The sequence below is a fragment of the Haemorhous mexicanus genome, chromosome 14, assembly GCF_027477595.1.
Source record: "Haemorhous mexicanus isolate bHaeMex1 chromosome 14, bHaeMex1.pri, whole genome shotgun sequence".
NCBI lineage: Eukaryota > Metazoa > Chordata > Aves > Passeriformes > Fringillidae > Haemorhous > Haemorhous mexicanus.
In genome coordinates this window covers 14,984,175-15,006,999 of record NC_082354.1, presented here as the reverse complement: position 1 = coordinate 15,006,999, position 22,825 = coordinate 14,984,175, and positions in this window count along the sequence as shown.

Here is a 22,825-nt window from a genome sequence, read left to right as displayed (position 1 = left end):
TAGTTGAGAAAGACACCAATAAAAAGGATTTAAAAATCCCTCGGAGTCTCGCCATACCCCAGAGTGCTTGGCCAGTGGGAGAGCTCCTCCAGATCCCGAGCTTGTTTTCCTTTCAGAGCAGCAGAGGCTGCTGCCTCTTGCATTCCCGTGCATTAGCAGCCTCTTCCCAGGTTGACCCCATGTATTATAGATGTGCTAAAATCTTCATGTTCTGAATAGGAGCTGCATTATTCATGGCTCTGCTTAGAGTTTGTCTTTAAAAGCCCTGCAGCCTTTTAATGAAATGCTCTGATTTTAACAGCAGCCAAGACCAGATATTTTGCTTTAAATGTTTTAAAAGTCATCGCTGTGGACTTTTCCCCCTGTTCTCCCCCTCTCTTTGAAGGCTCAAGGCCACTAGGAAGATGGGATGGTGGTGGGGGATGGAGGTGGATGAGGAGGTGTGAAGGTTCAGGGAGGAGAAGATGGGGTGTGCTGATGGCCCCAAGCCTGTTCCAGGCCCACAGGAGGTCAGGGATGCTGGATATCCTCAGGCCCCCGAGGAGAGTGGGTGCTCCATGGGACACCAGGGATGCAGCCAGAGGATGCACGGAGTGCGTGGCACTGAGCCTCTCCCAGCCCTGGGCAGTGGTGTTGCTCCTGATTTGACATCAAGGTTTCCTTGGAAATGTAAGGGGGGGAAAGGGGAAGATGGAGGGAGCAGCACCACCTGGGCTGGCATCACAACCCTGTGGGCTGAGCACACAGTTCAGTGTGGAAGGTGCAGGCAATACTGGTGGGTGGGATGGAGGCTGTGGGGAACTCCACTGAGAAATTCCTGAGGCTGGCAGGAGCTGGAGCAGAGCCAGCATGCCCTGCCTGCTCTGGGAGCAGGGAAGCAGCTCCAGAGGCTCTGCCTGGGTGCAGGAGCACAGAGCAAATGCAGCCCCCGCCTGGGCACAACCCCAGCCTGGTCCCGGGGCTGCCTCTGCCTCCACCTGCAGTGCATTTGGCCTAATGACTTAAACACAGATCCCGTTTCCAGGCAAACATCCCAAGTGTTCTGTCCCTGGTGGCAGGGAAACTCCTTAAATCAAAGCAGAGCAATCCGATAGCCGGGGCCGCAGCTCAGGGCTTTATTGATCACATCTGGGCTGGGGCTGGGGGTGGGACTGGGAAGGGACTGGGACTGGGAAGGGACTGGGATGGGACCAGGAAGGGACTGGGATGGGACCAGGAAGGGACTGGGATGGGACTGGGATGGGACTGGGATGGGACTCAGGGGAGCTAGGGACTGGGTACCTGGGGACACACTGCTCTCCTGCCCTGTTGGAGCCCTGGCCCTGCAGCCCCTCACACTGGAAGGGGAGAGAAGAAATGCTGGAATTTCTGACAGCTCCAGCCTTTCCGAGCCCAATGCCATGGATTCCTTCTGTCTCTGCAGTTCCCAGGAGTTTCGGAGCACACTGAATGCCACTGTTATTGTTTGGTAGGGTTTTGTGCTAATTCCTCGTTACCTCCGAGACTTGGGTATAGAAAAGCTGGAAAAAAGCAAGTCATTGGAGGAATTTCCCTTCCTCTGTTCTCCAAATGCAATTAAACACCAAGGTCCCCTCGTGAGGGGCTGTGACATGTGGTGCTGGCAGGGCAGTGCTGGGGTGGCTGCTTCCCACCCAGGCTCATTCCTGAGCTGCTCCTGGTAACTCCTGGGAGTCAGTGGTGTGGGACACACCAGCAGTGGCAGGGTCCCACTGTGCTCTCTGCCGTGCCTCAGTCACTCTCTGGGGTCAGATCCTTCTCTGCTGGGGTTTCACCTCTCTGAGAGGAGGTTTTTGAGGCAATCACTAGCTATGGACACCCTGCCAGCAACTTGGGAGGAGCAGGGAAATGTGGGATGGGGCACTTGGAGGGGGAAGCAGTGCCAGGCTGCCTGGCTGAGGTGGCCCTGATGGCTGAGCCCAAAGGCAGGTGCCACGGCAGCTCCAGCGTGGCTGGACAATGCCACCATGCCCTACACCATGTGCCTGGGTGCAGACCAGCCCTGGTTGGGTGCCAATCCCCTGTATCTCAGCAGGATTACAGCCCCATCCCTCCTTCTGGGACCTCCACATGCCTCATCCTCCCTTTGCTCACTCGGGAGGCTCTGAGAGCCGCAGCCCCTCAGGAGCACATCCCTCGTGTCCCATTTGGGAGCAGGGCTCCTCCCATGTCCCCTTTGGGAGGCAGGGCTCCCCCGTGTCCCATTGTTGTGTCTGGAAGCAGGTCAGCCCTCGTTTCCATAAGATCACATTTCCAGGCCAGTGCTGCCTGCAGCCCTGCCATTCATGCTCCATTGGAGAGCTGCTGCTGCCTGCACAGAGCACAGGGATAAAGTGATGTCTTAATTCATTGCACATTCTTAAATAAAGGAGAGGGAGAGAAAGGGAGCGGCTCAAGGTCAGCACTCGTTGCTGAGTGAGATTTCTTCAGCAGATTGTCTAAAATAGCCTGGAAAAGATAAATAAAAGCAAATTGATGGACCCGCTATATTGAGGCGATGGGAAGTGAAGATGAAAAGAGAAGTGCCAGCTTGACTGCCAGCTTGGCATGAGAATAAAACCTGCAAAAATATTCTCAATTGGTATTTTAATGGCTGACCTGAATGCTTAAAAAAACCCAGGATTGCTGACTTGAGCCAGGCAGATGCTGAAGCCATTTGTGCATGGATAACACTGGGAGAATCCTTAAAAAATTATTTAATGATCAATCTCTCCAATTCTGGCTGGAGCTGACCAAATTCATTTGAAATCAAAAGAAAGACTCTCCATTACTTCCTTGGATCAGGACCCTGAAGGCATTTAAGAGGCTTTGTTTTGTTTTGTTTTCCACAGATATTCCTGTGAATACTTTGAGGGGATGGTAATTGGAATTGGTGGTGGAAGTTGGAATTTGCAGACTGTTGGTTTAATACCTTTGACCTTGAAACCCCTTGACCTTAAATCCCACCCCTTGCCATGGGCTGGGACACCTTCCTTTGTCCCAGGTTGCTCCAAGCCCTGTCCAACCTGGCCTTGGACACTCCCAGGGATGGGGCAGCAACAGCTTCTCTGGGCACCCTGTGCCAGGGCCTCCCCACCCTCACAGCCAGGAATCCCTTCCCAATACCCCATCCATTTCTGCCCTCTGGCAGTGGGAAGCCATTCCCTGAGTCCTGTCCCTCCATCCCTTGTCCCCAGTCCCTCTCCAGCTCTCCTGGAGCCCCTTCAGGCACTGGAAGGGGCTCTGAGCTCTCCCTGGAACTTTCTCTTCTCCTGGTGAACACCCCCAGCTCTCCCAGCCTCATTCCAGAGCAGAGGGGTTTGTGCTGTTTTAATGAGTAGCAATTATTACTTTGTCCCTTTAAAATAAGCATTTAAAAAAATACACTTAAAAAAAAAGGAAAAACATTGCTGGGATGGGATGGAATCATTCCAGTAGGAATTACAGCTGACCACCCTGGAAAGGCTGACTAGAACAGAGGCTGGATGGGGTCAGATTCCCCTTCCCAAAGCCCAGGGTCTGTTTTTTCCAGGTGTGAGCAGAGCAGCCCCAGGGGGATGGAGAAGGTACCAGACATCCCCCGCACATCCTCCGAGGTGAATTCCCAGCTGGACATTGGCCCCTGTTCCCTCTTTGGAACTGCTCTGGCGCTTGTTCCAGTGCAGGTCCTGCCCATGCTGTGCTCAGGTGTCACAAACAGTGTCAGCAACCATCCCCAGAGCACCTGTGTGACAAACATTAAACATTCCCTGGTTGTTCATGCTGGGATGTGACACAGCAGGGGAGCTGGAGCTGCCTGCAGAGAGGGAGAACCAGACTGCCAGGAGAGACAGGCAGTGCAACTGCTGCCTTTTTGTCCAAAACAGGAATTTCTGGTTAAAAACAAAATGTGGCTGAGATAAATAAAGATGAGTTAAAATCTAGGCAGCTGCCTCAGAGATCTGTCCTGCAGGCAGATCCTGAGCCTGCTGACAGCTCCCTGGCACAGAGAGGCTCCAAAAGCAACAACACCTCAGTGGCTGGGATTGAGAGATCCTGGGATGTGCCCAGGAGTTCCTGACCCCTCAATACCTTGGGAAGCAGGGGTTGAGGTGTGACAGCAGGAGCCCAGCTGTGTGGGCCAGGAGTAATGCTGAATTGTGGAATCCCAGAATCCCAGAACCACTGAGGTTAGAAAAGTTCTCCAAAACTATCAAGTCCAACATGTGCCCCATCCCCACCTCGTCACCAGCCCAGGGCAGAGTGCCACCTCCAGTTCTCCCTTGGACATCTCCATGGATGGGGACTCCAAACCTCCCTGGGCAGCCCCTTCCAGTGCCTGACCCTTTCCAAATTCCTCCAGATTTCATGGATGGAGGGGTCTCTCATGGCACTGCCCAGCCACCATTCCCACTTTGGCTCATCATTGCTCATGGAAGGACCTTTATCACACTCCAGCAGCATAACAGCTCACACTAAACCAGGGCTGAACTGCTCAGTCTCTCCTCCTGGGCTTCCCTCTGCATCCTACTCCTGCCCTACCACAGCCTCTGCATTGCCTGGAGCAGGAATATTCCCCCTGGATGTGAGTTCCTGCCAGGTCTGCCACTCACTGACCGAGTGCTGCCACACAGATATCCTGGGACTAAAAGAATTGGCAATTCTGGGTGCCCAGTTTGAGGCAGGGGATGGTTTTGTTTGAGGCTCAGCACATGGCCTTTTCTCTAACAGCCTGGCTGTTCCATGCCCAGCTCCTGATGGCTTTCCCCTGAGCCAGGGATGTTCAGCACTTCTGAAGTCAGCTCCCAGGATCTTGGATTTGGATATTTAAGGCAGGAGGCTCACAAGAGATATTCTGTTCACCAGCAAAAATCGTGGCTGGGGACACCAGCAGACATCACGGCCTGAGCTGGGGACTGCACCCCAGAAGGGTGCTGGCATGCCTGAATCCCAAATCCATCTCCCTTCCTTCCTTTTCCTGCTTCAGAGCCTCCATCCTGATCAGGATTTTAGTGGCAAAGATACAGCAAATTTTGACGAGCTGTCCTTGCTCATGGCTCAGCACGTGGCCAAGCCCAGCCGTGTTTTCCAGGCAGGAGGACACAAAGGGCATGTCCAGGCACAAAAACATCCTCCCAGTTTGGAAACTCCTGCTGTAAAGAGACCTGGGGAAGAGCAAGAGCATTGTAAAGAAATGTTTGCCAGAATTCAGCACATTTTTTCATTCCTGAGAGCAGATTTCAGCATTTTGGCTGAAACTTTGCAGAGTGATTTCGCTCCAGGCAGACACCGGCCCGGAAAATTTCATCTCCAGCCATTCCAGTTTGGCAAAGCTGAGAGCAACTGCAAACACAGACCTGTAATGTGTGGAGTGGGAGCAGCCCAGGAACCAGCCCTGCACCCTGCACCCCATTCAATCCTCTCTTTCTGTAATTATTTGCTTAATCACAGCACACTTTTAATCCTGTGCCCTAATTAATGTGCTATTAAGAGCTGTGCAGGCCATAAACCTCCCCGTGGCATGAGCAGGATCATTTGCATTTGAGCTCGTTCTTTCAGCCCAGGATCTTGAAGCACTTTCTGAAGTAGAGATCATTAACCCCAGGTTCCAGCTGGTGAGGCCCAGACAGAGGGGATGTGACACCAATTGTCTCTCTGAGCACTGATGTCCTTGTCTGGCTGATCACTGGGACATCCACGGGAATGCACAGTCTGGGAGTGCTGCTGTGCTGGGGGATCCCTGGAGCGCTGAGCTCAAGCACCACCTCTCCTTGGTCGCCCTCCCTGTGTTCCTGCCCGTGGTTGTTGTCACCCCTGGAGAGTGATGCTGGCATTGTCCTGCCCTTGGAGAACAAGGGTGGCACTGGGATGGCAGGGGAAGAGCAGAGGTGTCATGTTTGGATCTGGGAACAGAGACAGGACAGCAGGACAGCAGGACAGCAGGACAGCAGGACAGCAGGACAGCAGGACAGCAGTCCAACATCCCTCCTGAGCCTGGGCTGCAGGAAATGCTGGCCCTGGGCTCTGGGTGCTCGCCAGAGGCTCCCGGTGGATGTGCTCGCTCCAGGGCTGTTTACACAGGTGCTGCTTTGAAAAGCAAATGTTGCTGTTTATAAAATACTTTGCATCCATTTCCTGAGGAGCAGCAGAGCTGAGCAAGGTGGCTGAGCCCTGGCAGTGATGATGTCCTGCTGCCAGCAGCTCCCAGTGTCCCAATGCCACGTCCTTGGCACATCATCCCTGCAAATCCTGCTGTCCCTGATGGGCTGGAGATGGATCCAGGTGAAAACAGAGATCAGCAAAACTCTCCCAGGCCCTGCCTTAAAAAACTCTACTGGAGACAAGGACAGTTTCCCTTTTTTGGTCTGTCTGGATAGAGACAGCCAGAACTGTTTGGAATCAGCAAGAGGAATCTTCACTTCCTCTGGGTGTGCCTTTCATGACCCCCCATGAGCTTTGGGGTGCACAGAGATTTCAGGATATTCCCCTAAATACTTAATGGAATCATAGAATTCAAAAAGGGTTGGAGAGGAAATTAAAGCTCATCTGGTTCAAATCCCCAGAGCAGTGACCCCTTCTACTATCCCAGGTTGCTCCAAGCCTGTCCAGCCTGGCCTTGGACACTTCCAAGAATGGGGCAGGCACAGCTTCTCTGGACAACCTGTTCCAAATTTCTGCCGAAGGGAGGAGAGGGGGCTGCCCCAGGCTCACCCTCGCTGCAGCCCAGGGCTTGGCTCTCCTTGCTGAGCTGGCTCAGGGTCTTTTGTCTCCCCCAATGTGTCTGGGTTTGATCAGCCCTTCCGTCCTGGAGCTCAGAGACTTCCCCCGATGACAGTCTCGTCAAAACCATTCCATTTCCACACAACTCCTCGGCTTTGACAGCTCCACATTTTCTGACAAAACCCAAACCAAAACAAGGCGCTCTTGGAAATTTCTCAAGCAGCTGCAGGGGAATGTTGATGAGATTGGACATATTTGGGTGAGAAAAGGCATGGGCAACAACCCTCAGCTTTCCTTCTTTGGTTCCCGAGGATTTGATTTCAAAGCATGGACAGAACCGCCTCACCCCGGGCGACACAGAACCACCTTCACACCATGTGGGGACCACCTTGGGCACAGAGAGTGACAGCAGTGACAACTTAGAGAGGAAAATCAGAGGCTCTGGGCACCAGAGTGTGTGGAGGATGTTCACTGTGGGAAGAGTGACACGGCTGCAGCTTGTTCCCATCCTCTCTCCAGTGCCATCACCTCGCACCCATCATTCTCCCAGTAACTGGCCAAGAAATGTCAGTTATTTCAACCCCTCTTGCTTTGTAATATTTTTCCTGTGTAACAGCAACCTTCTTGACCAAAATCTGAAGGTCATTCAGGGCTGAGCTGTGTTGACTCAATTTTTCCAACACTCAGGAACTTCTTCTGGTCTTTTCTCGGCAGCTTCTTCACTGCTCCCGCATCCTTGGTCTGGAAAATGAGTCTGGAAATCCTCCAGCCCTGCTCATGTATGAGGGACACAGGTGTTTCTCTGTTTCACAAGTTACTATGCAAAGAGAAAGAAACAAAAAACCTGATTTTCAGAATGTAATTTTGGTTAAACCCCACTAAGGGTTGTGTTTATAAAACAAACAATCCTTGGGCTTATTTGTCTTAAATGAGCCCCAAAATATTTATCATCTGTTTGCCCAGTCAGCCACTGGGATGAGGAAAGGCAGAACTGGGAGGATGGGAAGGCACCACCAACAATGGGAATTGAGTCCAGAGCCTTCCCTGCAGCAGGACTCTGCTCCAAGCACCTCCTCTGGGGGCTCCTGTGAATGTTCAGGGCCAGTGCAATAAATGGAACAGTTTGGGATGGTTTGGTCAGAAAGGACCTTAGAGCCCATCTCATTCCACACCCTGCCATGGGCTGGGACACCTTCCACTATCCCAGGTTGCTCAAATCCTTGCCCAACCTAGCCTGGAACACCTCCAGGGACAGGGCAGCCACAGCTCCTCAAGCTGGGATTTGTTCAGGGGATTCAGCCTGGCCCCCACAGCAGCCCAGATGTGGCTTCTCCACTTCTCCACTGTCTCTTCCTGCTGGGAGCTGCCCCAGGAGCTCTGTGCTCTTCTCAGCCCCAGCTCTCTGCTCCTGTAGCTGATGCCAGGAACGCCCTCAGCACCCTGCTCCTACAGCTGATGCCAGGAACATCTCTTCAGACCCCCGTATCCCATCCCTGCCATTCCTTGTGGAGCCGTCGGTGCCAGCAGGAAGGGCTGGCACTCAGCCGGCAGAATTCCTGCGTGGAGCTCCTCAGCCTCGCTGGGAGCCCTGCTGCAGGCATGGCACGGCACGGCACGGCACAGCTCTCATGCAGGGCAGCTGCCGGCGGACACAAAGGAATTCACCAAAATTAGTGGATCCGCCACCTCTGGAGGGGTTCAAGTGCGCAGCAATTATCTCCTGAACCACCCGTCCCACCTTCCTCTGGGAATGCCCCGAGGCGCCGCCTCGCAGCGAGGGCTAATGAGTGGATTATTGCAGCATTTTAAAACTCAGCTGTTTTGTAAATTGGGATTATCCAGTGAAACCAAGAAGACTTTCAAGAAGGAGCAGCACTTCACCCCCTCCTCGCTGTCTGCAGTCCGTGTAACAGCAGCACGGCCACGGGGAAGGGCTCATTTTTTAAATTCTCCATCTCAAACACTTCCTTCTCAATCAACATCAAGCCTCTCCCTCCTGCTCCACTTCTGCAGTGCCAGGGAGCTGCACTTCTCCCTGTCCCCATCTCCCACTGAAAACATGGCAAATCCAGGCAGTTCTGAATTGCCAGAGATCTGTGAGCTTTAAGATTCCTTCCAACCCAGAGCATCCTGTGACTCCACAATTCAGTGTGGGGGCTCCCAGACAGCCCCTCAGCCCCTGGCCCCGCTGTCAGAGCAGTGTGGGACACCCAGGGAGCCACCCCAGAGCCCTGGGCAGGGCCATCCAGGCAGCAGGCAAAAGCAACCCTGTTGGGAGGTGTGGCAGGGAGTCTGCTGGCAGCATCTTCCCAGACCCAAAATATGTTAATGAAATATTTCAGTTTCGATGAACTGGCGTTTTCTTTCCAAGCAAATTTCCCCCAGCTTTAGCTGGGAGCAAGTCCAGATCCCACAGCCCTCCCTTCCCCACACTGCTCCAACCACCAGCAGGGCTGGGCTGAGCCCAGTCCTGCATCCATGGCTGTCACCTGCACCCTGGTCAGGCTGGGATGTGTGAACAACAGATTTGAACCTATGCTGGAGTCAAGCTTTGGACAAAATCCTCTGTCTGGTCCCAGAATCACTCCAAATAATTTGCTTTCCCAAGCCCTTTAAACTGGGATATTCTAATAACACTTCCAGAGGAGAATTTCACCCACACCAAAGGTACTGGTGGGACTGGTTGCCCCTCAATTCTTCCAGGAATTCCTTTTCTGTAGGATTTTTCCTTTTTTCTGAGCAGCACAGAGAGCTGTGCTCATCCTGTGGAGCTGAGACACAGGATGACCACCAGCCCAAAGACCCTGATCCCAAACCCAACACAACCTGACCAGTGGGGTGAAACTCATCCCCCTCCCCAGAGCCCTGGCAGAGCAGCACAACAAAGGCGGAAATCCAAGGAGGTTCTTCGGAAAGCTGTTTCCATTTTCTGGAGCATTGTTCCGTGGGTATGAAGTGGAGCTATTTCCCTGGGGTTTATCCCAGCTGAACACAGGAACAGCAGATTTTACCATAATGGGATGTGCCTGCAGACCCTCCCGACACAGAGCAGCCCCAGCCCAGGAAATCTGGGATTTCCTAAAGGGAATGGATTGTCTTTGTCTGGGATGGTCCCTAATTTGCTTTGGGCATTGATCTAGGAGGTCCCAGGGGACACTGTGCCCTGAGGGCTCCTCAGCTTACAAAGGTTTATTTTAAGCAAAGATTTAAAGGCCACCAAAATTATTCAGCATTTTTCTGACTGGGTGTGACCAGCACATTCTCTCCTGCTTTTCCAAAGCCTTGTACCTCCGTGGGTGACACTGTCTACAGGTCCTTGAAAATGTCACATTTCTGCCATCTCTCATTTACTTCTCTTCCTTTTTCCAGCTGCTTCCCAGTGAGGAGGAGGGAAAACCCCTCAGGTTGCCCCTGAAAACCCCTCCTTGATGTGTCTGTCCTCCCATTAGCTCTGTCCCCCCCCACGATGCCGTCGGGAGCAGGGTCGCCTTTGGCTCCCTTTCATCCCCTCTGTGACATTCAGGCGCTGCCGTGAGGGGCAGGCAGGATTTCCATTTGGAAGGGTTTCCATTCTGAAGGATGCTGCCGAGCCCCCGGGGGCCTGCCATTAAAAAGAAGACAAGAGGAGAAAAAGGCAGGCAAGTCCAGCCTTCCTGGCTCTTTCTTTTCCCTTTTCCCCCCAGTCAGAAGTCCCTAATTGGTCTGAACTCTGTGGGTGTCACGGGGGCCCTCCTGGACCACCGACCCCAAACAAGACCCCGGCTCATCGGCTGTGGAAGGAGAGGCTGGAGTTGCTCATCTTCCCTCCCTGCTCCCACCAGAAATGCTGATTCCTGCAAAGCTGTGACAGAAAAATGTGGAATAAATAATTGCAAAGATCTGAAAAATGTTATTTTTGTGGTTGGGAATATATTTGGGGAAAGGGTGAAAAATAAATAAGAGGGAAAGGTTTTGAACTGATGAAGAAAACAGGGTCTCATCAGAGTGTCCCAGAGAGGCCCCATTTGCCATTAACGGGGAAAGCAAATTGGAGGCTAATTGCTGGATTTGGAAAGGCAGTTTGCAAGGTAGGGAACAGGATCTGGGTCATGATTGCTGTGTTCTGGGCACAGGTAAGGACTGGAGGGAAGCTGCTTTAGCCATCAGGTGTCCAGGGTGGGGACCGATGGGGATTTTGGGATGTGGCATCGCCCCAGCAGCAGTGGTGGGACAGGGCAGCTCCTCCTCCCTCCTCTGGAGAGAGACCTCATCCCACAGTAGCAACTGTGACCCCACTCCATGCCAGGCTGGAGCACCTGATGGTCCTGCAGCTTCACCCAGCACCTCCATCTCCTCATTCCAGTTCTCCCAGCACCACTTCCTGCCCTTTCTGGGGCAATGGGATGCCCATGGACTCTTCTCACCCAAAGCTGACCAAAACTCTTCACTACTGGAGGCGCTCTGGCCTGGGGGCAGTGCCAGTGGTGGAATCATCTTCCCTTACCATTGCTTTGTGCAAGGCATCTCCATGGGAATGGTGATGGAGAAGGGAGGGGACAGTGGGACACAGGGACACAAAGACACAGGGACACAGGGACACATGGCTGTGGGAGCAGCACAATTCAAAGAATTGGGGTGCAACAGCTCTTTCCCATTCTTCCTGCTTGAAGGCAGAGAGAGAAATAAAGGACAGAGAGAAGGAAATAAAAGAAGATGAAGGACAGAAAGGGAAGAAGATAGGACAGGTGTTTTCCACTGAGTTATTTTTGGGAGGCTCGGGGCGTCTCAAACAGGACCAGCTCATGACATGCAGACCCTGGTACCCAATGGCTCTTGGACGCTGTTGTTTGAGTGCAGATGGTCCCCAACTCTTGGTGGGGTCAGATCATCATGATGGGGAAAGAATTCCAGAGGCTGAATTCACTCACTGCCCAAACCAGGACACCCCATGTGTTCCAGCTGGGAAAGTGATAAGCAAAGTCCAAGGCTCCTGAAAGCCAGCCCCAGCTGAGCACTCCCAGGAGGTGTCCTGAAGGCTCCCCCCACCAGCCCACCCAGACTTCATTCCCAACAAGAAATTCCCACCCTCAACCCAGCCACCAGGAGCACTGGGAGGAGGCACTCACCGTGCTGGAGCTGAACACCCCCACAGGCAGCCAGGAAAAGGAGCAGTGTCACCCTCGGAGGCTGGCACCGTGCTGTGTTTCATAGTAACGAGGAAATATTTTATGCATCAAAAGTAATATTTTGGCAAGATCCTTCCCAGGCACTTGTAAGTGCTTATCACGGTGTGGGAGCCTGGATGCTCCAGGCCCTTGGACTCAGATGCTCTTTGTTCTTGTACAACCTGATGTAGGTGCTGCTGCAGAGAGAAAAATAAACACTAAAATCGGAATAAACACCCCGTTGTCTGCTGCCCCCACCAACTGTGTCTGTTCCTAAAATAATTGCGTCTGTGGTAAACGCTGACTAATTAATGTGCACATATTTAGAAGAGGATTAACATCAATAATAATCAATGCAGATCTATTATGGTTAATTACGGATGTGGATCTATTGCATAGCTCCTAATCTTCTATAAATATGGTTTTTATAATCACTTTGTTAGCAGGTATCTAAAGCAATGCAAAGAATTTGCAATACAAGTTTAGAGCCTGGCTCTGTTCCAGCTCAGGTAATTACACCCTGGCTCGGTCTATCCCTCTGCAGCTCCCCCTGGGAATATATTTATTTTTAACTTCTATCCCAGAAATGTCTCATGTCACTGAGGGCCGTGTGCTGTGTGATGCCACAAAGGGCTCAGAGCACAGGGGGATGTGGGATCTCTCTGGGTGAACCTCAGAACATGCTGGGCATGTTTAGTCCATTACAACTTGGGATTAGGTTGTTATTAGTCCCTACAGAACATCAGGAGCAGCTCTTTAGTCCAGGGAAAGAGGCTGTTAAATAACAAGGAGGATCTGAGAGCTCTGTTGGTTGGATGAAACCCTTCTCTCTGTGTGTCTGGGCTCCTCACTGCTTCGCAGCCACTGCTCTCCTTGGGGACTGCTGCTCAAATCCTGCTGGTGCTGCAGCTCACATGGGGCTGATCGTCCCCAGCACCCCAGCAGGGTTTGATGCACACAGATCCCAAGAAGCCCAGGGATGGGGGATGCTCATGGCCATGGAGCTGCAGGAAGGGGCAGTGGGAGCTCTGCAGAGCCCAGTGGGATGCAGGGTCTGGGCTGGAGGAGGAAGACCCCGATCCAGCAGCAGGAATCCTGGGAGCTGGGTGAGCAGAGGTTCCCTCCCACCTCTGCCTGGGCTGCTGAGCTGCTCCTGGAGTTTGGAAGCACCAGCCTCTATGAATTTCTTTTTTTTTTTTCCTTTTTTTTTCTTCTGAGAAGTGACCTTGGGAAAAGTGAGCTGGGTGGGAGCTGTCACAGTGTGAAAGGGATAGAGGTGACAGCTGCACAAACCTCGGGCTGTCCGGGAGGCTCAGGAAGCAAAAAACAACATCCATGTTTCACCACAGCCCCAATTACAACAGGGTTAAGTTTGGCACTTCAGCAGTCAAAACATCTTTCCAAAGTCTCCTCAGGCCGGAATCTCTCTCCAAGAGCCATGGGAAGGAGGACTCGTAACCTAATCTGCTGCCCCAGATTATACAGTGTCCAACCGTTTAATTGAGATTAATCACTTCTTCCCTCGTGTCCAGAAATACCTTTCATGTCTGGAACACTCTTCCCTGTCCTGAACCACTTGAACTTTGAGACTTGTGGGCGATGGAGATGGAGGGGGAGAGGGCAGGGTGGGATCCATCAGCCAGGCAGCGTTTCCTGAGTGTCCCATGCTGTTTAGAGAGTGAGACACCACCCAGGAGCCTCAAGGGAGCAGCTTCTCTGCCTCCCTCCCACCACATTGTGCATCACCCCCAGAGGCCCCGTGGTGTGACACTGATCAATGGTTTGATCATTGCCAACCCCAGCCCATGGGACCTTCTCAGGTGCAGTGGTAGCACCAGGACAGGTGGCGAGGGTGACCTGAAATCTGGCAGTGTTTTATTTAAACCTAAACCTGGGCTCAGCAGTGCTGAATTCACAGCTGCACTCGATGATCTTAAAGGTCTTTTCCAACCTGAACTGTTCCATGGTTCTCTGAACCATCCCTGCCTGCTCCCACACAGGAGACAGCACAATTCCACCAGGCAGCTCTGGGGAGTTGAGGAACCCTCTCAGCTGCCAGGGGGGATAATTCTCCTTCCTTCAGCAGTGGGAGTAAAGCAGACATGGGGTTTCTTGTAATTCTCCAGGATTTGGTAATGTTTGGTGATGTGCAATAGCTTGAAGCACTGAGGCGGTTTCCCAGCCTGAAAAAGATGGGAATCTCCCTGCAGTCATCATAAGGAAGATATGTGTGACCTTGCTTGTTTGTTCCTTCATGGGGCTGGCAGGAAAGATGCCCCCAGGCAGTCTGGGTTGGGGTCAGGAACATCCCAACCACACAGATGTGTCACTGCAGGGACACAGGGCATGTCCTGGGACATGAGGCAGGGAAAAGCAGCCTTGACAAAGTGGGATGGTGAGGGCAGCCCAGCTTACTGCTCCAGGAGGTTCTGGGGCTGCTGGGCTGGGTAATGGTGAGGGACATGTAGGGTCCTGCTCCAGAAGGTTCTGGGATTGCTGGGAGGCTCAGCAGGCCGTGCTGCTGGCACAGCCATGCGTGCAAGCTTTGCTTTTCCATTTTAACCTAAAGACCCGAGAAGATTGGGTTCCAGCTGACAAGTCATAAAAGCTGTCGTGTCCTGTATCACAGCAAACATCTGCCAGCGGCATGGCTCCCAGCGGGATCAGCGCTCCAACACAAGTTCAAGGGCTTTTTGGGGGCTTGCTGGAGGAGAGCAGAGGGAGGAAGAGGAGCAGCAGTGCCCCCGAGGAGCTCTTTGCCAAGCTCAGAGGAATTGCAGCTTGAACTGGAGCTGGGGCAGACTCTGCAAAGGTCAGCAGCATTCCAGCTGCGGGACACCCGCTCTGGGTAACTGGAGAAGGAGCTGGAATGGCTGCTGCAGGACATGGTTTAAGGCAGCTCGTCCCTGCTGTAGGGGGGCTGCTGTGTTTATGGGTTCTGCTCCCAGGACAGGATAGGTTTGCACTTCACCAGAGCTCACCAGAGCCTCAGAGCCCAGGAGCAGGGCTTGGGACCAGGCCTTAGGGCTGAGTGTGGGGGGTTCATGGGAGCAGAGCCCCACAGACTGCAGGGGATGGGAGGGAAGGATGGGGGGAAGGAGCTGCTCAGACCTGAGCTGACCTTCCACTTCCTGAAGCAACCCCGACGAAGTGAACTGACTCCCATCAGTCTGCCAGACCTTGCTGCCCTCCCCAGCTGCCTTGTGTGGCCATTTCAGGGGGTGCAGGACAGTCACGGGGATGGAGAACAGGAAAGTGGCTGGGAGGGGAAGGCTGGAGACCAGGCTGCATCCCAGAGGTGGCACAGTAGCTGTGTCCTACTCTGGTGGCACAGCGTGCCTGTCCTGCTCCCAGAGAGCACAGCCATGGGACGGGACAGAGCATTGCACAGCCCCCAGTGCACTCCAGCCATCCCCATGCAGTGCAGGCAGCAGCTGCCATGGAGGAAAAACCCCAGTGCCAGCGAGGGAAAGCCAAAGCAGAGCCGTGTGTGGCAACTGAGAAGGAAATGAGTGTAGACCCTGCAGGACTCACTAATGGCCTCCACCGTGTGCCTCTGCCTCGTACGAGGCCTTCACTGTGCGAGTTTGGACACATCCCATTTCCCACAGACCCTCATTATCCTGCTCATGTTCACCACAGCTCTCCATAAATATTTTATGAGCATCCTCTTTGCAAGGCTTTCGTTTGGATTTGCCCTGTGAAAGCGTCTGCCTGGCAAGGGGAAGAGAGGGGAAATGAATAACAAGAATGATCACGGAGAAGGGTGGGGGGGTGGGAGGGGATGGCGGGGAGAAGGAGCCTCTCTCCCTCTCTCTCCCTCTCTCTCCCTCTCTCTCCCTCTCTCTCCCTCTCTCTCCCTCTCTCTCCCTCTCTCTCCCTTCGATAACTGGGTTGTCTCATCTCTGCTCTTGTGTGATAACAGCAGAGCAGCTGCGTCCCTGAGCTGGGATCCTTTGGAAAGCTGCTCTCGGGAGCGGTGCCCAGCTGCCTGTGCCACCACCCAGGGGGACAGAGCCCAGGTATGCCATGTCCTCCTGAGGCTGGGGAGAGGGAGAGCAAGGAGAGGAGACAGTGCCAGCATGAGGAGACACAGCCACCTGCTGTGCCCTGCTTGGCTGAGGCCCTGGCACACGGGGATGGTTTAGCACATCCAGTCCTGCCCACGCCAGGCAGAGCTGGAGCCCTGGTCCAGAGGGGCTCAGGTGTGGGGGGCACAGGTGTGCTCTGACAGGGGACCTCCAACACAGCATCCAAATCCAGCATCCACACACAGCTTCCTCCAACACGGCATCCACATGCAGCATTCCCCACACACAGCATTCCCCACACACAGCATTCCCCACACACAGAATTCCCTGCACACAGAATTCCCTGCACACAGAATTCCCTGCACACAGCATCCCCTATTCCACACACACAGCTTCTCTGGGTCACTGTGCAGGTGGGGACATGTGTCACCAATTCCATCTTGTCCCCCTGGCTCTGACACATTGGCCATGGCCCTGTTTGCCTTTGGGACCTGCACTTCCTCCCCCTCTGCCCCGGGGTGCTGCAGCCCCAGCCATGGGGTTTCTCTCCTCTGGTTTCCAAGGCAGAGTCTGAGCCCATTCCAGCCCACCTCCACCCAGGAGAGCCTCCTGCCTATCCTTCGGTTTCACAAGTGAGCTGAGGCTGGCTGGAAAGCAAGAATTCCATTTAGGGGAAAAAAAACCCAACAAACCCTGAGGTTTGGAAATTGGTTTTCATCATCATTTTGGAGGGGGAGTGGAGTGCTGATGAGACCAAGACAGGAAGGGAGCTGCTGGCACTGCTCTCCCTCTTTGTGACCATGGCCCTGCAACCCTGCATTTCTGTGGATGAAGGACCTGGGGCAGAGATCAAACCATTCCTGGGCTGTCTCCAGAGAGTTCCATTTATAGACCTCATAAATCTTCTCAGCTGTCCAATGGGACAAACCTCCCATCCTGCTGGAGGAGCTGCACTGCAAATTCCTCACCAGCCAAAGCTTTTCCCAGAAAGGGGTTGAGCTGGGCAGGGTTGGATGAGCAAGGGGAGACAGGGGGCTGGTGCTGCCTCAGGAGCCACCAAGCCCAGGAGGTGGGGTTTGAGAGTCTCTTGGACCCCTCTGGGATTGGAAAATGTCTCTAGGAAAGGAGATAAGGCAATAGGGATGTTCCAGAAAAGAACCCATGCCCAGGACACAGCAAATCCCACTTCCCTCCTCAGCCCTGTCGCCCACATAGCCTCAGAGGCTTGTCAGGAGAGGTTCCCTCCCCAGATTTTCCTTCAGCAGATGCTTTTCACAAATGTGCATTTATGAATGAGGAGCTGGACTCCCACCCTTCCCTCTGCACAACAGCAGTTCTTGCTGCTGGGGTTTTCCTGCTGAGGTACATTCCTAAATAAATAAATAAAGCAGTTAAATAATTTCCTGTCTAATTGGTAAGAGGATGAAATAAGTGACCTAATCAGCCTTTTCTGTCTCTTGTTTCTGCCTAACTCTGACCTTACTCAGCCCAGCTTGGCAGTACAGGGAGCCCAGTGTGTGTGGTTGGGTTGGCCCCATTTCCCCTAGAGCAGACATGGGAAGCATCAGGCTCCTGGGCTCTGAGCTTTCCTCAGCTCATTTCAATCCCATCAACCCTTACCTGGAGCTGCAGAGGCCATAAAGCTTCTCTGTGCATCCCAGTTCTCCGTGTGCAGCTGTTGGGAAGCAGGCCAGCCCGAATGTTTGTTGAGATGCTCCCATAAAGCTAAAAAAGCCTGGAATTACCCCAAATCAGGCTAGTCCCCTGTACCCCAGTGCAGCCAATGCTGGCTCCAGGGTGAGTTGTCAGTGTCCAGCCCTAGATGGTGCAAGGAAACTGCTCCAGAATTTGTTACTGTGCAGGAGGAGAAGCCAGGAACGTTCCTCTCAGGACTGGACTGGGACCCAGCATTCAGGAGCATCACCAGAATGAGGTCCTCTATCCCTGGTAAGAGGATTTTGGTGTTTCTAATGAGCCATCCCTGCTCCCTGTGCCAACCCCAAGGAGCTGCAGGGCTGCACACTTTGGAAGTTCAGCTGATCTCCCAGGGCCACAGCAGGATGGTCCCATCTCTTCCCAGAGAGGAGTTTCTCACTCCTCTGCCTCTCTCTGTTGGATTATTTGGATTATTTCCCTGAAATTTATCATCTGTTTTCCTTTCCTCAATTCCACCTTCCTAACTCCACATTCCTCTACCTTTCTAAATCATTCCCCTCCCTTCTGCCTGCTGACACCTCTAAACCAGCTGAAGGTCAATGGTTTGACACCTCTCCCCTGTTTTCTGCCTCTCCCACCCCAACACCAGCAGGTTCCAGTCCACAGACTGTCTCCATGGGGTGTCTCCCACTATGAAGCTGATTTTCCCTCCTGGTTCCATGACCCAGCTCCCAGGTGACAGCCATGAACAAAGAAGCCTTGGGGTGAATTGCTCAGCCTCCTGCAGTGGAGGTTTCCCAGTTTTCCAGCAGCTGTGCTGATGTGTTGGCCACGCACAGCTGAGAACATCTGCAACCCACCCACATGGGCATCCTCTTCCTCTTCCTTCTCTTTCTCCTCTTTCTTTCCAGCCCTCCCCATGCAATTCCTTGGGCTCTGCTCTCCCCCTGCCTGTCCTGTCCCCTCCTGCCCACATCTCCTCCATCCCTTGATGTCTGGGGTGTGTTCCCAAGTCTTGGCCGAGCAGGGGCAGCTCTGGCTCCGGGGAAAATCCGGCAGGGAGAGCTCTGTGCTCCATCTCCGCTGCACCGTCCAGCCCCCCATCCCTCTGAAATTTGTCACTCTAATCCCGTTTGGACACCGCTAACTCCGGCATCCTCCCCCTCCGCCTTCCCTCTCCGGTGCCTCGCGGTGACTCCCGCAGACGCTGCCTTATCTCCAGCCCATTTGTTATTCCCATTCCCATTCATCCCGCGTTCCCGGGCTGCTTGTGCCGCGGGAGACAGGAAAACAAAGTCAGCTCTGGCCTCGGGGGACCCTGCGCTCGGAAAGGAGAGGCGCACGGCAGAGGCATGCGGAATTCGGAGCATCTTTCCCCGAGTCTCCACGGCCAGCTCATCTCCCATGGCTGTCACGGAGGGAACCGGACTGAGAGCAAGTGGATGCACAGGAGAACCTCTGCGAACCCCTGTCAGCTGCCCTGGGCCCTGCCCTGGGTGTTGTGACACCAGGAGCCCTGACACGGTGACATGTTCCCAAGGTGGCACTGCCGAGCTGAAGGAGCCGACATCTCCTCCCGAGATGGATTTCAGAGCAGGGACCATTCATCACCCAATATTCCTGTATTTATTTGGGGTTGGTCTTGAAGTGCTGCTTCTTTTGACAACTCGGTCTGTGCTGGGGAGGGACAAGGGGGACCATCCATCACCTCCCCGGATCCATCCCTGCATCCATCCATCAACTGCACAACCCCACAAGGGACAAGGCAGAGCAGCCAGGACATGGGAGATGAAGTCCCAGGTTATCTTGACTCAGAAGCAACTCACAAGGATCTCTGAGCCCAACTCCTGGCTATGCACAGGACACTCCAACAATCCCAGCCTGTGTTCCTGCCCAGAGCAAAGGCTGCCTCCTATGAGCACTTCCATCCCTCATCCTCTTCCCTCCAAGGGCCGATGCCTTAGGGCTGCTTTAGTCTTATCCTTAATAGGAGAAATTTAAGGCTAAGGAGGGCTGCAAACTGGAAAACAAATTCCCCAAAAGTAGGGCAGGCCACAGAGCTGAGCTGAGCCCATCGCATTGTCTTTTCTCAGAGAAGTTCACATTTTTTCAGTGAAAAACAAAATTAAAGCAAACAAGTTGTGTTTGTTGGGATTTTGTTCTGGCGGTTGTGTGCCCTGTGCCTGTGTGCATGCGTGGAATCGCTTGCTCCGGCTCTTTTCCCAAGGGAAGCCGAAGTAGGGAAATAAAAACCTAAAGTGTTTTTTTTATCATTGCTGCTCAGAAACTAAACAATTTCAGCTATGCAGGATCCTCACAGAGGAAGGTAATTGAGATCACAGAGGCTTTTTTCCCACACAGGCATTTCCATGAGGAGGGTTTGATCCACCAGTTTTAAATGCTTTGTTTTTAAATACGCTTTTTCTACATGGCAAAAGAGCTTTCCCCAAGTCAATGTTTTGCCCCAAACCCTCCTGTTCAAACTGTTTCCAGGGCCGGGGATGTGCTAACCCAGGTGACTCAGGCTCCTGACAGCCCCACTATCAGCAACAATGTCACAAATTAAATTGGAATTATGTGTCTGGTTACCCAACTGAGGAGGAGGAGAAAGAGAGAGAGCTTGGTCTAAAAAAGTGTAAATAAAGGACAACTGGTTTGTGAGACCCGGGCCGGAAGTGTTTTGATCAGTTTCTAATGAACAAATGGCTCAAAGGGCACCTGGAGCTCAGGTCCCAGAGACACCAGTGACCAGCCCAGCCCCTTAGGGCCACCATGGCACTAGTGGCACCACAAAAGACCTGGGAGCTTCCAGAGATGCTGATGGTACAGCCAAAACCTGCCTTGTGGGACCTCCTGGGAGCTTACCCCTTCTCCACTCCCTCCACCCTCCCTCCTCATGAAGATGGATCTGTGTGGATCCATCCATCCACCCAGGGCTTGCTGCACCTCACCTCTCTGAGGAAATTCTGCCAGGCAGGACCAGGGCTGAGCTCCTCATGGCAGCAGTGTCCCAATTCCCCCACACCCCACTCTCAACACTTTTTGTGACTCTCCTGCTTTTCCCCCGGCCCAGAGCCACAGCCCCGGGATGCAGGGAGAGATAAGGCCCTGCTCATGTTACCTGATGCTGCCTTCCTGCCACCTGATAGCATTAATTATGACTTATTCTAATATGAAAGGACCCCTTCAGAAGGTTTCCCCCTGCCCTGCCTCCATCCCCGTGCCCACCACGGGGACCCCCCACCCCTCCCGCCTCCCCTTCCCGAGCCCATGGGACTTCCCAGCTTTCAGCAACACGAGATACAGGAGGCTCTTTGAAAACGCTGCAGGCTGGCAGCTTTCCCACCTCAGTTTCAAATCTCACTGGATAATATTCTCCATATTCCTTTATGGAAACCAGAAATTCTGGCTTGGCCATGTCTCGGCGTGGCCGTGCTCGCGGTGGATGCGAGGAGCTGGGGGACAACAGCAGTGACAGAGGTGACAGAGGTGACAGCAGACACAGCCCGTGCCACTAGCCATCAAATAAGGCCACAGAAGGCAGAGCTGGGGGAAACTCCTCTGCCAAACACCCAAAAGTGCAGCCACGAGTCAATTGCAACACTGACCCAACGGGAATAATCTTGTACCCCCCAAAAAAGGGAAAAGTCCAATCAAATCCGCCAGGTTTGTTCTGCTGGCTTTGAAGGAAAGCTTCTGGAAGTTCTGTGATTTGGACTGAAATGATGTTTCCAGGAGAAATTTGCCTGTGTTTAACTCAAGCCCACTTAAGAAGCTTAAAAAGGAAAAGCTTGGAGTGCACATGGAATGTTTGCTCGGTGATTGAAGCAAACGTTTGGGTTGACTTGAGGCAGGTTTTGGACAGGGGGAATTTTTCAGTTTGTTTTTCATTTTACTGAGTGCAAGTTTGGGTTTTGTCAGTGTCTCCCGAGTTTCCTGTAAGCCCTGTGGAAAGATGGGCTGCCAAGGGCTGGGAGAGCCCCATGTCCCAGTGCAGGGATGGTTCTTGAATTCCTACAGTCTCCAGAATGGCCAGAGGCCTGCAAATAACCTGATGTGCTCTCCAGCTGCCAGGAATTCCCAGCCTAGGCTGTATGGAATTATCCAGAATGGGAAGGGCTCTGCTGGGCCACAAGGGAACACTCCAGGGTCTACAGTTCTGGGATCCCTGTGGAGAGGATTGCTTGGAAAACCTCCCTTGTAAATGTGGTGAAAACAGGTTTTCTCCCAGCATATCAGTGAGGGAAAAACACAAATCTGCTCCAATCTGGTGCTGCTGGGAGCATCTGCCTGAAGACATGGGAGGGTAACACGTCCTGTGGGGTGATAGGGGGACATTTGTATTTCCATACAACTTATAAATGAGCCAGGCATGGGGATAGCTGGGTTGGATGCTCTCAGGAACAGGGGCAGGCATGGGCAGGTAACAGAGCCATCCTGAGGGAAAAAGCCCCATAGGATGGGAACGGAGCTGGCATGGGGGCAGTAAGAGCTAAAAATGCTCATTTTCAAGCCCCAAAATGTGAACTCATCCCCCTGGATAAGGGTGGTACCACTCCAAGGACAGGGACTGGTTGAAGGAAAGGACAAGAACAAACCCTAAAGGGCGGCTCTTTGCCCTAGAACACCCTCAAAACCCCTAAAACCTTCATCGTGGCTTGAGTCTGACTGGTGCAGAAGCTGCTTTGAGCAGCCAAGGGACAGCAGGGACTGGAAGATCCTGCCTGAGGGCAGGAGTGGGGGAGCAGCCCCGGGAATGCTGGGACACCCATCCAACAGGTGCTGAGAAGGGAATGTCAGGGAATGCTCCCTGCCAGCCTCTGAAGGGGAACTGCCAGGCCTCCTGCTGCTCTTAATCCACAGCACGTTGAGGAGCTAAATATATTCCCAGCCTAAAGCAGCAGGGCCTTGCTAATCTGCTCTTCATCACTTGGACACTCAGGACTGGCTCTCTCCACGTCCCAGTGCAGGGTTAACAGCAGAACCAGCAGGACCAGGGGCTCCTGTCACCCAAGGATGTGCAGCAGTAATTGAAACAGAGTTTCTCTTGTCACAGGGAATGAGCCGTGGGCTTCCAACCAGCCTGACCTTGCCCCATGCTGGATTGGGGAACAAATTGCATTTGTTAATTTGCAAAACAGTTCTCCCAGTCATTAGTGTGACTCAGGTCCTAATCCTGGGGTGTTTTCATGGAATCACAGACTGGTTTGGGTTGGGAGGGACCTCAAAGCCCATGCAGTGCCACCCCCAACTTCCACTGTCCCAGGTTGCTCCAAGCCCCATCCAACCTGGCCTTGA